Source organism: Amblyomma americanum, chromosome 7, assembly GCF_052857255.1.
Source record: "Amblyomma americanum isolate KBUSLIRL-KWMA chromosome 7, ASM5285725v1, whole genome shotgun sequence".
NCBI lineage: Eukaryota > Metazoa > Arthropoda > Arachnida > Ixodida > Ixodidae > Amblyomma > Amblyomma americanum.
The window spans coordinates 84,545,479-84,559,112 of record NC_135503.1 but is presented as its reverse complement, the minus strand read 5'-3'; the positions used below and the strand labels follow the sequence as shown (position 1 = coordinate 84,559,112).

General features: G+C 42.8%; 1 pseudogene; it reads right to left on the bottom strand.

Moving 5' to 3' along the window:
* Nucleotides 1–3,684: 3,684 nt before the first annotated feature.
* Nucleotides 3,685–9,055, bottom strand: LOC144097887 (uncharacterized; annotated as a pseudogene).
* Between the last annotated feature and the right edge of the window lie 4,579 nt (nucleotides 9,056–13,634).

Below are 13,634 nucleotides of genomic sequence, written 5' to 3'. Positions count from 1 at the left end.
GTGTATCGTTGGATTCGGGAAACCTGGCTCTAATATTCAGCGACTATAAATCATGAATAAATTAGCAAATAATGCCATAAACCTTCATGAGTTAGTCGACGAGTATAAGACAACTCCCAGATTTTTCACTATTTCAGCAAGCGAACGTATCACAGCCTAGAGATGTGGTGCCGCTGTCTCCAAGGTTGACATTTCGAAGCCCACATGATTCACATGCTGCACACGACACATTTTCAACGCCTTTTCTTCCCAAGCCAGAAGCACGGTTGGCTTCGTTAAGCTGCTCCCGAAGAAGAATTAAGAAACATTGTGTTTTGCTGCTTACCACCTTAAGTATATCGTAAGAATAAAAAGTCTGAACTGAGGCAATACCGCGAAAATACAAACTTCCTGTGGCTCTCCTAAGCTGAAAAAGACTATATTATTATACAGTTCGTTCGCTTTGTTCGCCGATAACAATATTGTTTGACCTAATAGCAGAGAACGTCGTTAAGAAGGGTAAATCTCTCAAAGAAGGTAGAAAGCATTTGATTTTTCCTATCAACAGAACATGTTAAAGTGGACAATGGACAATGCCAAGCCGAAGTTTGTTTCTGATTGAATTCTCATTCCTCAGCGCCACATTTGAGGAAGCACGGTACGTTGTGAAGAATATTTCACCCGTGTGGTACACACTTACGCAACACCTCCCGTAAAATAATCCAAAATGAAATAAAAATACATCCTAAGATACGTACTTCTTTCCATCTGTCCTCCCTAGTGGCATCTAGAGACCAACAACAAGAAAAAACGGCAAGATAGAGCGAACTGGCACCCGCCCGTGACCATGGTAGGATATCCTAAATGCGGGTTTTCCCTAACAATTATTACATTGATCAGTCATGTACTTGTTTGTGTGTTCTGTACTTCCCTACAATATTTATTCAGCAACTCCCATATATATATATATATATATATATATATATATATATATATATATATATATATATATATATATATATATATATATATATATATATATATATATATATATATATATATAAAGCGATCCCGCCACCGTCTGCTCCTGTGCACCTTACGCGCCGCCGCTCTGTTGCCTTGATGGGTAGCCATTATCCCCTCCCGCTCCGTGTTTTCCTTTTTTTTTCCCTCTTCCGTGGTCGGCTCCCCGCGGCTGCGGGGTGGGCGGCGGGGGACAACACGTTTTTCTTTTTTATTTGTTCCCCTTTTTTCCCTTTCTATCTGTATCTTTTCTAGTATTCCTTGCCTCTGTTTGTTTCTTTTGTTCATGTGTCGTACATGTGTGCCAGTGCCAACTCCTTAAGAAGAGGAAGAAGACTCCTGTAACCTGAGTCTTGAGAAAGGACAGGCTCTGTCCGAAACGTCGACTCAAAATAAATCTATGGCTAAATGAAGCGTTTTCAACTTTGAATGAATGAATGAATGAAAAACTTTATTGAATTCGTTTGGTCAGTTCCGGAGACTCTCCTTGCAGCTGCGTCTTGGCGCTTGCCGCAGCCGGTGGTCCCTCATTCCAGGGCTCCACTGGTCCTGGCCACCACGCACGCGTGCTGCACCAATTCAACTTTGAATTTTTGCCTCTAGCAACCAAATACGTTTATCTTTATATACTATATATATATATATATATATATATATATATATATATATATATATATATTATATATATATATATATATATATATATATATATATATATATATATTGTAAGGGAAGACTTGAAGGGAGACGTTTATTCCAGCCCGCTGGCAAAGACGTGCTCCCTGCGAACAGCACCAAGCGATGACGATGGGAATGTACAGTGCATGAAAAGAGGATGAAGTCGCAGCCAGAGAGGCGACAACAACAAAAGCGCATAAAGTGCTCACAATATATATAGTCCCTGAGTCGCTTTGAGACGTTAAACCCCAATAAACCATATATATATATATATATATATATATATATATATATATATATATATATATATATATATATATATATATATATATATATATATATATATATATATATATATATATATATATATATATATATATATATATATATATATATATAGGTGTCGCAGCTAGCTTGGACCAAGATTTTGAAAAAATCTAGGCGTTCTTCTGAAATGAAATCGCATGGCATATGTTCACGCTTATCTAAAGTTACAGTACCATTTTTTGACTGTCCTACCTAAGTTATTAGTCGAGATAATTCACTTTTTAAATATAGCTTGAATCGTTCAGGCGTCAATAGAAAATTTGTGAAGGTCCACAAATATTGCCCAACCCAGACATTCCCAACGAGATAGCCTTAGCGTGGCCGTTTTAATTCGGGGAAAATGAAATCCCGCGCAGTTTAAAAAATATCACGTGAAAGCGCGCTCCGCGCCCGAAAGCGCCGCGATTACAGCGGTCTGATTCGTGCTTTGTAAAATCATCACTCGCTTCGCGCCTTTCGTGCAGCACAAGACAGAGCTTCGCGTTGTGGTTGGTTCTAAGATAAGCGCCAGTAGGTTCGGGCGACAGTTGAAAGAAAGCCAGCTCCCGTTTCTGCGGCGATAATTGCACTCTCACGTTTGCAGATTGTGGAATGCGTCGCCAGCCGCCGCCGGTAACGTCAGAGCAGAGCAAATATAGAAGGCCTTTCTCGTAAGCGAAGAGAAAGCGTGGCACTGGCAATGTTTTTTACAAATCACGGATCAGAACGCTGTAATCGCGGCGCATTCTGGCGCAAGGAGCAAACACCCTCTACACTAGGCAAGGTCTCCCTGCTCCTCCGTGACGTCAACACACTACGACGGGCGCCGGAGTTCGTGTTCTTCATGAAGGGACGGTACTGCGGGCTCCTTCGTTCTTGTCTAACTGCAGCGCTACGTGAAATCGTCCTTTGAAGATTTTGGCCCCATGATTTAATGCTGGCATATATGTATGATGTCATTTTCTGTACACAGCCCGCGGTGAATAGGGTTAAAAACTGAAAGTTAGCGGTTTCTGGATTATGAATATATGTTGGCTATTCAGTATCTTTTACAATCGTGTAATATGGCCTGAAGTATTTTTTTTCTGCGGGGCATTGCTTTTCCGCTGTGCGTTCACATATATATTTTTGTTAATAGATCTTTGCATGACGCGGACTTGGAAATTATTTTCGAGATAAAATTGAACCGTGTGGTATATCACGTAGCGCCGACTGTTTGCCAGGAATCTGACTACTATTTGTAACCTTTTTCTTCCAAACAAACGCTCACCCTCCCACGCAAAAAAAAAAACATTGTCATGAGGTATGGCTCCCAGAACAGCTTACAGCTCCATGCATGGCTTCTGAACTGAGCGACTGAGCAGATGCCTTTCGATTTGATAAAACTGAAGCAAGCTGTGTTACATAAAAAGGATATGTTTATTAACAAGTACTTTCTGCGGGGCTTATTGGTGCGTACCCGTGAAAGACATGAGAGCGTAAAATGGCAACACGAACGAGTAAGACGACAGGACGAGCGCTTCACTTTCAACAGGATTTATTCAAGGAAGAGGGTTTACATAGCCTCCGCCCTTATATATGCTCTTAATTGCAGTTGCCAAACATTGTCAACGCTCTCATGTCTTTCACGGAAATGTTTATTCCAGAGTACAAGCGTTCAGAAAACTTTCAGACGTGCAACACAAGCAGTCAGAACAGTCAAGATTTAAATGTGTTAAGCTTCCGGTTTTGAGCAACTTTTGCTTCCACAAGACTGTCGTTCCTATTTTTAGAATAGTTTTTCAGCAGAATGTTTGTTGCAGCGCTAAGAATGTGATGCATGAACAAGTGAGGACTATGACCGCTTTCACATTCGTGAAACCTGTCACCGTCTTCTATCAGGTTGGTAGCCAGCGTGAAAAGGGCTTGCCTTTGGTCCCCTAGAGAATCGAAATGCACAGCATTATTTTCACTTCGCAGCTTGCCCAGGACCATTTCAGCAGTCATTACAGCATTAACAACTTGAGGTTGGGGGAGCTTGAGCCCTCCGCGATTCATGTTTGCTATATTTTCAGCATTCTCAATTATTATGTCTTCATCTTCTATCAAATTTGCTCGGAAAGCAGTGCATGCAAGTTTTTTAAGTGTTTCATGGGCGCAGTATCCGGACACGTACGTTATAGCTGGAAGATTTTGTGCCTTCATTTCGAAGTCCTTGTCATTTACTTCAATGTTGAACCTCTGTAAAATCGCCTCATCATTGCTGACAGCAGGTGCCCCTGAATCCATGTCTGGAAGCGCCAGGGCTCTTTCTAGGCGAAGCTTGCGTTCGGATTCGAACCATTATCTGATGGACACATAGTACTGCGACACGGAAAGCTGCCTATACTTGCCAAAGCTTTCCTCCAAGCAGTCTGTCTGGAACTTCCCCAGAAGTACGTAGTCCAATCCAAGGTCTTCAAGGCAATTCTTTTATCTTGACCAAGACTTCCGTAGTGAGACGGAAGGCACTGTGGGTCTCCCGAGTAAGAATTCCATCGTTAAACTTCAAACTCTCCCAGCGGTCAAGCCACTGCATGATGGTTTGAAGGAATTCAACTTGTGGAAACAACGTTTCTGCAATGGGAGTCTGCAGGTCATCACGAAGCTGGCATCCTTCGCTAGGCGACTTCACATTAACAGTCCTCCACCAGGTTTCGACAACCTTTAAAAATTCCGCTGTTCCAGCTGCATGCTGCAGTGCATAGCGTTGACCGCATGTTTCAAGAGCACTTTCAGTGCAAGCTTCACATTTTGCCTTTCCATGTAAGATGGATTGAGGGCCTTTACTGACAGTGTTGGAGCAGCTTTGATAAGGAGGTCTTCTTCTTTCAGGTGAAGATGACGGAGGGTCTTGAACGAAGCAGTGATAAGTTTTGGGTTGCAGTTCAAATTTATTTATTTATTTCTGATACCCTCATGGCCCACAGGGCATTATTGAGGGGAGTGGTACATAGATATAAAATGAAGCTCTTACAAAAAGGGGGTTAACGCATACATAGGCATGCCTACAAAAAAAAAGAAGCTAGCTGCAAGAAAATACATGATTCAAAAAAGCGAAACAATACAATAATTAGGAATACGAACACCAAAACGAATAAATTCACAAAAACAGTCAAAAAACATTTCATGTAAACACAAAGATATGAACTAGAACATCACCCTTCGTAGAAACATTGAACGGGTACGATGGCAGAAGGCTATTAACAGAACAAAGTGCATGCGAGAGAGAAAAAAAAGGAGGAACAGGGCTAAATACACAATATACAAAACGAAGTGAACCAACTGAGGCTATGATAAACCATAATGTAATGACCACAGTGCCCTAAACTCATCAACGTATTTTGCAGCTACAATATGTGGTAGTAGGTGGTTCCACTCCGACGATGTTTTTGGAATAAAGGAATTTATGCAGGATGTTGTCCGGCAACGAGAAACGCCAACTTTCCGTGAGTGATCGATGCGAGATGAAACATATGTTGGTATTGTGATCAATGCTTCTTTCAGAGTAGTTCATGCTGTAAATTTAAAAAAACAGACACAGACGGGACACTTTTCTGCGCAGAGCAAGAGGGGTTAACGATAAACTATTTATTATTTCTGTGACACTGGAAGCACGATCATAGTTGCGCACAATAAAACGCGCTGCTCTATTCTGCACAGCTTCTAGAGCGTCGATGAGTGTGTTAGTGAAAGGGTCCCGTACAGAGTTAGCGTATTTTAATTTTGAGCGCACAAGTGACTTATACAGAAGAAGCTTGACAGGGGTTGGTGCTAAGTAAAAATTGCGCTTAAGGTATCCAAGCATGCGGTTAGCGGAAGCTATTATAGAGCTGACGTGTGCTTTCCAAGTTAGATCTGATGTTAGAATGACGCCGAGATATTTATAAGTTTCCACGTGTGTTAGCAAGGAAGAAGAAATAGTGTAGGCAACGGGACTTGAATTTTCGCGACGGGAAAAGCGCATTACTTTGCATTTAGTCGTATTAAGAGTCATTTGACATTGTGAACACTAGTTAGAGATAGTCGTTAGGTCTGCCTGAAGTAATTCAACGTCATTCGTATTTTTTATTTCGCGGTAAACGACACAAGCGTCCGCAAAGAGTCCTACTGAAGATGTTACATTGTTAGGCAGGTCATTATTATATACAAGGAACAGCAAAGGACCTATGACAGAACCTTGTGGGACGCCGGAGGTCACAGGAATGGATGACGAGTTAAAGCCATTAGCGTGTACATACTGCAATCGGTTAGACAAAAAGCACTCAATCCACCTTAGTACATTATGATCAATATTAAGTTTACTTAGTTTGTAAAGAAGTAAGTTGTGCGACACTGTGTCAAATGCTTTGCGAAATCTAAATAAATACAGTCAGCCTCAGTGCCATGATCAAGTATGAAGTTAATATTGCTCGTAAGACTTATTAATTGTGTTTCGCAAGAGAAGTATTTTCTAAAACCATGTTGTGCACAGTTGAAGAACGAAGATGACTCAAGAAAGTTAGCTAGGTGAGACAGGATGACATGCTCCATTATCTTGCAAGGAATGCTGGTTAATGATATTGGTCGATAGTTGAGTTAAAGGTGTTTGTCGCCTGATTTGTGGAGTGGAACCACCTTACCCAATTTGCAGTCATCTGGGAGTTCACCGTCTTGTAGGGATTGCTGAAATAATTTTGACAGTATTATGGCAGAATATACTTTGGTGTTTTTCAGAATTTTACTGCTGATATTATCTGGACCGCAAGAAGAGGATAGTTTCATGTGATCTATGATAGTTATGATGCCTTCAAAATCAAAATGAATGGGATTCATTGGGAATGTGATGTGACCATTATAATCCGGTAGTGATGCGCTTGAGGAGAGATAAAATGCCTTAGCAAAAGTTTCATTAAGTACCATAGCACTGTCGCTAATAGGGATGGGATTTGATTGCGCATCGAGAAGAGAAACTGATGGCTGGACTGAACAGTTGACAACGTTCCAGAACTTTTTTGGATCAGTTAGTAAAAGTGATGGCAGAGTGACGTTAAAATATCGCTCCTTGGCTATCTTTAACGCATTTTTGTACTCCTCAACCACACCTCTGAGTGCTGCCCAATGTAAAGGTTTTCCCGATGACTTTGCCCTGGAATATAACCGTCTTTTTTTGTTACCAAGGCGTTTTAATGACCGGGTGAACCATGGTGACCTGCCATTAGTAGTGATGATTCTTCGAGGAACATGCAATTCAGTTAGCAATTCATAAGTGAAGGAAAAAACATGCATGTTTCATGGTTATTTTGGTTTATCCAATTGTTCCGAATACATTTCCAGAAGTGAACAGGGTCAGTAACGAAAAAAAGGGTACGAGTGGGACCTGATGGGTGAGGATAGGAGCCGCTGACTTTTGATGACAAACCAAAGAGAGATATTGTTTTGCAATTGATAAAGCTGTTATCTGTGATGACTGCAATGATGCGAAGTTCAACCTTTACAAGCTCATTTATGAAGCTGCGGAGCACAGTGTTGAGTTGTTGAGCATTGATATGTTCAACTGGCAAAATGTGGACAACACTTTTTTGTGATGACAGGAGGCTTTGCATCATGAAGACATGAGCTGTCTTTGCTGCATTTGAAGTGTTGGTGGCAGTGCCGACAACCGTGCCACCATTATAATCAAAATACGCCTGTAAATGGATCTCATACATCATGAGAACCACTGACAACTCATGATCCTTCATTGAACTCGCGATCATCGCATAAAGCAAGAAAGAAGCAACCTGCTGCTCATCTGCTGGATTTATAACATATGCATTGCATACACGCGTGATCGTGGACTCATGCGGCAATGTGAGACCTCGATAGTTACGCAAATACCTATAAGCATGAGGAGAGATGGTAAATAGAAGGCTGGAAAATAACAACAGCTCTGAAGAGCAGCGGGGTGACTTGCTTAAAAATAGAAAGACTTGTTCCTTTAAAATTGTCAAAGCATCTTGCCAATCTTCGTCTTGCATTTCTTGATTTGTTGCATCTTCAAGAAGAGATAGCACGAGCTTCAATATGCTACCTGTCTTGTCTTCAGGTTTGCGGAAGGCAGGAACCTTATCAGAGCTCTCAACGGCATCCAACAGACTTGTCAAGCACAGAGTATCATTGACATTTTTTGGAATGATCTCCACGCCGTCAAATTTGGTGACCTTGACATCATGAAAATACAGCTATGGAGAGGGGTCCTCGGTTACTTTAAATAACTTTTTGATTGCTGGGGCACCATCGACAGTCAGATTGAGGAAGAGAATAAAGTCACGCTGGGAAACCACCGTCCAGAATTAGGAGACCTTGACATTTCAACAGCGCCTGAAAGTAGTGAATTTTGTTTCTGTCCTCTTCCGCCTGGTGTGCTTCAATAGACAAGTTGATGGCATCTTGTAACACAGCTGCCTCTCGGCGCGTCCTCTTTTCATCTGGGGCCTCTCGAGACGTGCTTGCAATTGGGGCACAAAGATATGCCGGGCAGTCTGGAGGTATGTTTGGAACAGCCTCATGTCGTAACCGTACGGGCTTCAGCGCCACTTCAATTACTTTTCCGGTCTTTGTATCCGTGTAGCTTGTGATATTTACCACGTCGGACGGTTTAAAGTGGCGCTCGCAGACCTGGGATGAGAAAAAAACAGACAGTAAAAGCTCTAGAACCTGAAGTTTAAAAATCAGACAGGTGCATGATAGTACGAGAGAAATTTCTATACATGGTCGTGTGAACTGAATGTCAGCAATACTATTTCGCTACGACTTTAGAGATTTACCCGGTCCAAATGAGGCAGCACTAAGGAATTATCTCGCAACATGCTGCCCGCAGCGTTTTCAATGCAACTGAGGGAGGAGTAACAACGACAGTTAAAGAAATGTTTCCTTACCTACGACCGCTTTCCTAGAGTGAAGTCTGCACGGTGGATAGCTATAATACATTGAGCTCTTCTTGCTTGGTCAGAAGGGAAGGTGAAGACTCGCACACGCTCCCCACCACCATAGTTCCGCGGCACCGCGGTACGCTGCAATGCCCAGGCATTATCACAGCCTGCACACTGGACACACACCTCCCGGAACCGACGTACTTCCTTATCGTTACCGACGTCGTTACCGTACCGGTGCTAACTCTGAAACAGCGTTGAGTTTCGAGACACACGCTGCACGAACAAAAAAGAAACGCAGAAAGGCGAACACGTGCAACTACATTCACCAAATGAAGGAGCCACTGATGTTTACCGCAGTGCGAACGCATTTTCCAGTCGTTCACTCTGTACGAAAACGAAAAAGTATATCAATACCACGTACAAAAAACAATATTGCCTTCCAAATTAAGCGGTTCAACAAAAAGTATAAATTGTTACAAAATAGAGTTTTTATTTTGGCATGAAAACAGTAATAAATGCATCAAAATGTTTTCTTAAATGCGATACTTCGGCTGGTACTTCTCCGCGGACGCGTTGTTTGACCAAGATCACGGAGTCCGGTTGGAGAAAGTGGGGGCACGACGGGCGCTCCTCGAAAGTGCCGAGAGCTGGTCCGTCGTATTGTGATGACGTAGCCACAAAAGAGATGAGAATGTGGAGATGCCTTAGCTAGTCTAGAGGGTGTTGACGGAGCGCGCTGTCACGTGGTATTTTTTTTAATTCCGCGGGTTTCCGTTTTTCCCGAATAAAAACGGCCACGCTAAGGCTACCTGTTTCGAAGTTCCTGGGTTGGGCATTAGTTATGGAGCTCCACAACTTTCCTATTGACGCCTGAACGTCTCAGGCTACAATTTGAAAAATAATTATTTATCTCGAATAATTATTCAAGTAAAACAAGCAAAAAATTGTACTGAAACGTTAGGTAAACCGTAACAGCATCGACGCGATATATATATATATATATATATATATATATATATATATATATATATATATATATTCCGAACGTAGGTTGCGTTGGCTCCGCAGAATGAAGATTTAAGAGAAGTGGGCACTTCTACAAAGACACTTTTATTTATCAACGTTTCGACCGCGGTGCGGTATATATATATATATATATATATATATATATATATATATATATATATATATATATATATATATATATATATATATATATATATATAGAGAGAGAGAGAGAGAGAGAGAGAGAGAAATTATCTCATGTGTTATAATTATGACGCATTTCCCTGCGAACAAGCAGTGTTGTGCGCAATTGAGCTAGATCGTGCGCCACCACCCAATCTCAGCCTGCCCTAGCTACCTCTCTGCTAAGTGTGTCGCAGCTGCTTGACAGGCGCATCAGAATAAAGCGGAGTTAAGGGTTCGTTTAACGAAACGGCATGTTTCAAACTACAGTGTATTTCACCTGCAATCTACTGTGTCCTAAGATTTGTCGCACGTGGAGAAGCTGCTGATTAAAAATAAATATCCAGGATTCAGCGTTTTTAGGCCAAATGCAGATTAGGTGCGCTGCACGTCAGTTTCAATTCCGGGGCGAGGCTCAGTTCTTAAGGCAAAACAGGGGTCAGACAAAGGTCAACTAAATCGTACAGTGGGGGCCTTCGTGCTACCGCACTAAAACTGGAGGGCACATTTAAGCTCCACATTCACGGTGTGGTCCCTTAGCGAAAACTAATACTTTTGGAAAACACTGCGGGATTCTTTAAATGTATTTTAAACATAGTTTGTATTCTTGAATGCTCTAAAGATATGCCAGAAAAAGGTTCCTGAAATTTTATACTTGGTATCCGAAATATATTCTTAAAATTTGACAAAAATACGTCACTTAAAGCATGCTTCGAGCGCGTTTAAAATACGTGACAAAATATAAATTCGCTTTTAGCATTGAGGGAATGTGTTAAATGTGTACTTCTGTAATTATAAAATGATTTTATTCGAAATATACCGAACTTTAACGATGTTTCGAGCACGTTTAAACACCTGAAAAAATATGTATGCAATTTGAGCATCTTGTCAATGTATTAAAAGTGTACTTTCGTAAATATGAAAATAATTCGACTGAAGTATAGGTCAAATAAATCATGTTTCGATCACGTTTCAAACACGTGAAAAAGTATGTATGCGGTTTTCTCGTCTTGTCATTGTATTAAAGGTGTACTTTCGTAAATATGAAATTATGTCATTTGAAGTATACGCCACATTTAAAGCATGTTTCGAGCACGCTTCAAACGCGTGACGAAAATGTGTATGCAGTTTTAGCATCTTGTCAATGTATTTAATGTGTACGTTCGTAAATATAAAATTAATTCGTCTGAAGTTGCACTTCAGTTGTAAAAAAGGAGCAATCCTTTTAACATATTTCGAGCACACTTTTAGCTGCCATTAAACAATCTAGTGTTCAAAATCGCGTTTCGGGAAATGGAATTTATGATGGAAATGTAATGAACGCGTACTTTCGCAAATACGACTTTAATTTGTCCAAAGTCCAAAATAATAATAAAAAAATTCTAATGAATGTGCTGTCCGCGTAAACGTATTTGCAGCACACTTCAAGCTCACGGTTAACCGTTAGTGCTCGAAATCGCGCTTGGTGAAATGACATGTTGGCAATGCATTTCAAGTGTACTTTCGTAAATACGAAATTCGTTCGTAGTATACTAATATCCTAACAAACGGGTAGTCCGCGTCAGCATATTTGCAGCGCACTTTAAGTTGCCGTGGAACAACCTAGTGCTCGAAATCACGTTTCCGGGAACAGTGAAATCTCTATCTTTTCTGTCGTCCATTCGTTTACGTTAACTTCTAGCAGAAAGGCAATCACCACTTATTTGTATTAAGTGTGGGTAGCGCGATAGCACTATACGGGCAATGGCGCCATGCGCGCCTCCGGGCCCGAAAATTCCAGCGAAGAGGACTTTCACTGGCAAAGGCTCCCATAGACGCCCATGTATTTGAGGGTTGACAGTCCGACTCCTGACCGATGCCTGACTTAAGTTACGACTACCAATTCAGTTCTAGATAAACGGCAGATTCGAACGCGATCTCTTCGACACTTGTGCGACCATTTGGGGGCACACAGCCTTTGCGCAAAAGGCGCCTCACCGGGCATAATAATGTGTCTCCTCTCTGGAGGTATATTTCAGCCAAGTATCACACTTGTCGGAGCAGTTCCTGTTTGCTGACATCACTTTCCGTCGGCATTTCCTGCGTGGCGACATCTATCACGTCCATGTTCCGTCACGACACCTCGCATTTGCATAGAATTCTTGATGAGAACGCGTTTTATCTGGGTTTGTATGTCTCCTGATTCTGCCCACACTAATATATGTCTCCTGATAGTTTTAACCAGTTGAGTCATTACTTTTGCGGTTGAAAACATTGATCAGTATTGATCCATTGATCCAAACCAACACGATAGAAAGGTTCAGGGGGCACATCAGCAGGTTGGAGCATACCATCTGAGAGAGCGGCAGGACGTTTCCGGTGCGGGCGCTGGTCGCAGGCACGAACATAGCAGCAGCGTACGGACTGGTAGAGGCGGGGCCAAAAGAAGCGACGACGCACGCGGGCGTAAGTACGCGTGACGCCCAGATGACCAGCAGTGGGAAGGTCATGGAGCTCGCGGAGGACATCAGTGCGCAGGTGCTTTGGCACAACGAGCAGGAGGTCGGGTCCGGAGGGGTTCAGGCTTCGACGGTAAAGAGTGTCATGATGCAGCACAAACCAGCGCAGAGCAGGGTCAGATGAGGAGGAGTTGAGGCGGTCAATAATAGAGCGGAGCTCGATATCCCGTCGCTGCGCATCGCCAACTTGAGTAATAGCAGAGAGCGAGAACCGGTTGGCAGTGCAGTCACTGCCAGAATGGTCCGAACAATCAACGGGATTTCGGGAGAGGCCATCAACATAGGTGTGTAGCCGACCGGACCTATAGACCACGGTGTAATCGTAGTCTAGTAGGGGTAAAGCCCAGCGACCTAGCCGGCCAGTAGGATATTTCAGTGAGGAGAGCCAGCAGAGCGCATGTTGGTCGGTGACAACTGTAAAAGAGCGGCCGTGCAAATACGGGCAAAATTTGCCAACGGCCTACACAAGGGCCAAGTACGAGCGTTCCGTGATGGAGTAATTGCGCTCTGATGTAGAGAGGAGGGGCGGCTGGAATAGGCAATGATACGGCCAGACCCAGATTTTGCCGCTGAAAAAGGACAGCGCCGATTCCGTGACCGCTGGCGTAAGTGCGGACTTCAGTGGGAGCGGCCACATCGAAGTGTGCCAAGGCGGGCGAGGTGGTGAGCTTCGAGATTAGAGCGGCAAATGCGTTTTCTTGTAGGGGTCCAAAGGTAAAAGTCATGTCCTTTTTTAGCAGATCACCGAGGGGGCGGGCGATGTCAGCAAAACCGGGCACGAATCGGCGGAAGTAGGAGTACAGCCCCAAGTAGCTCCGTACGTCGTTGCAGATACACAGCACCGGGAAGTCTTTCACGTCGCGGATCTTAGATGGATCAGGGTGAACACTCATGGCATCGACGACATGGACCAAGATTGTGATCTGACGACGCGCCAACCAATAAAAACCGCAATGTTTTAAATTCTACCAGTTACTTCTAGATTCGCCGACTGAAAAGCTGTGACAGGGCTGTAAATCCGACCGTGCGGCCTGCACGTGCCCCCCTC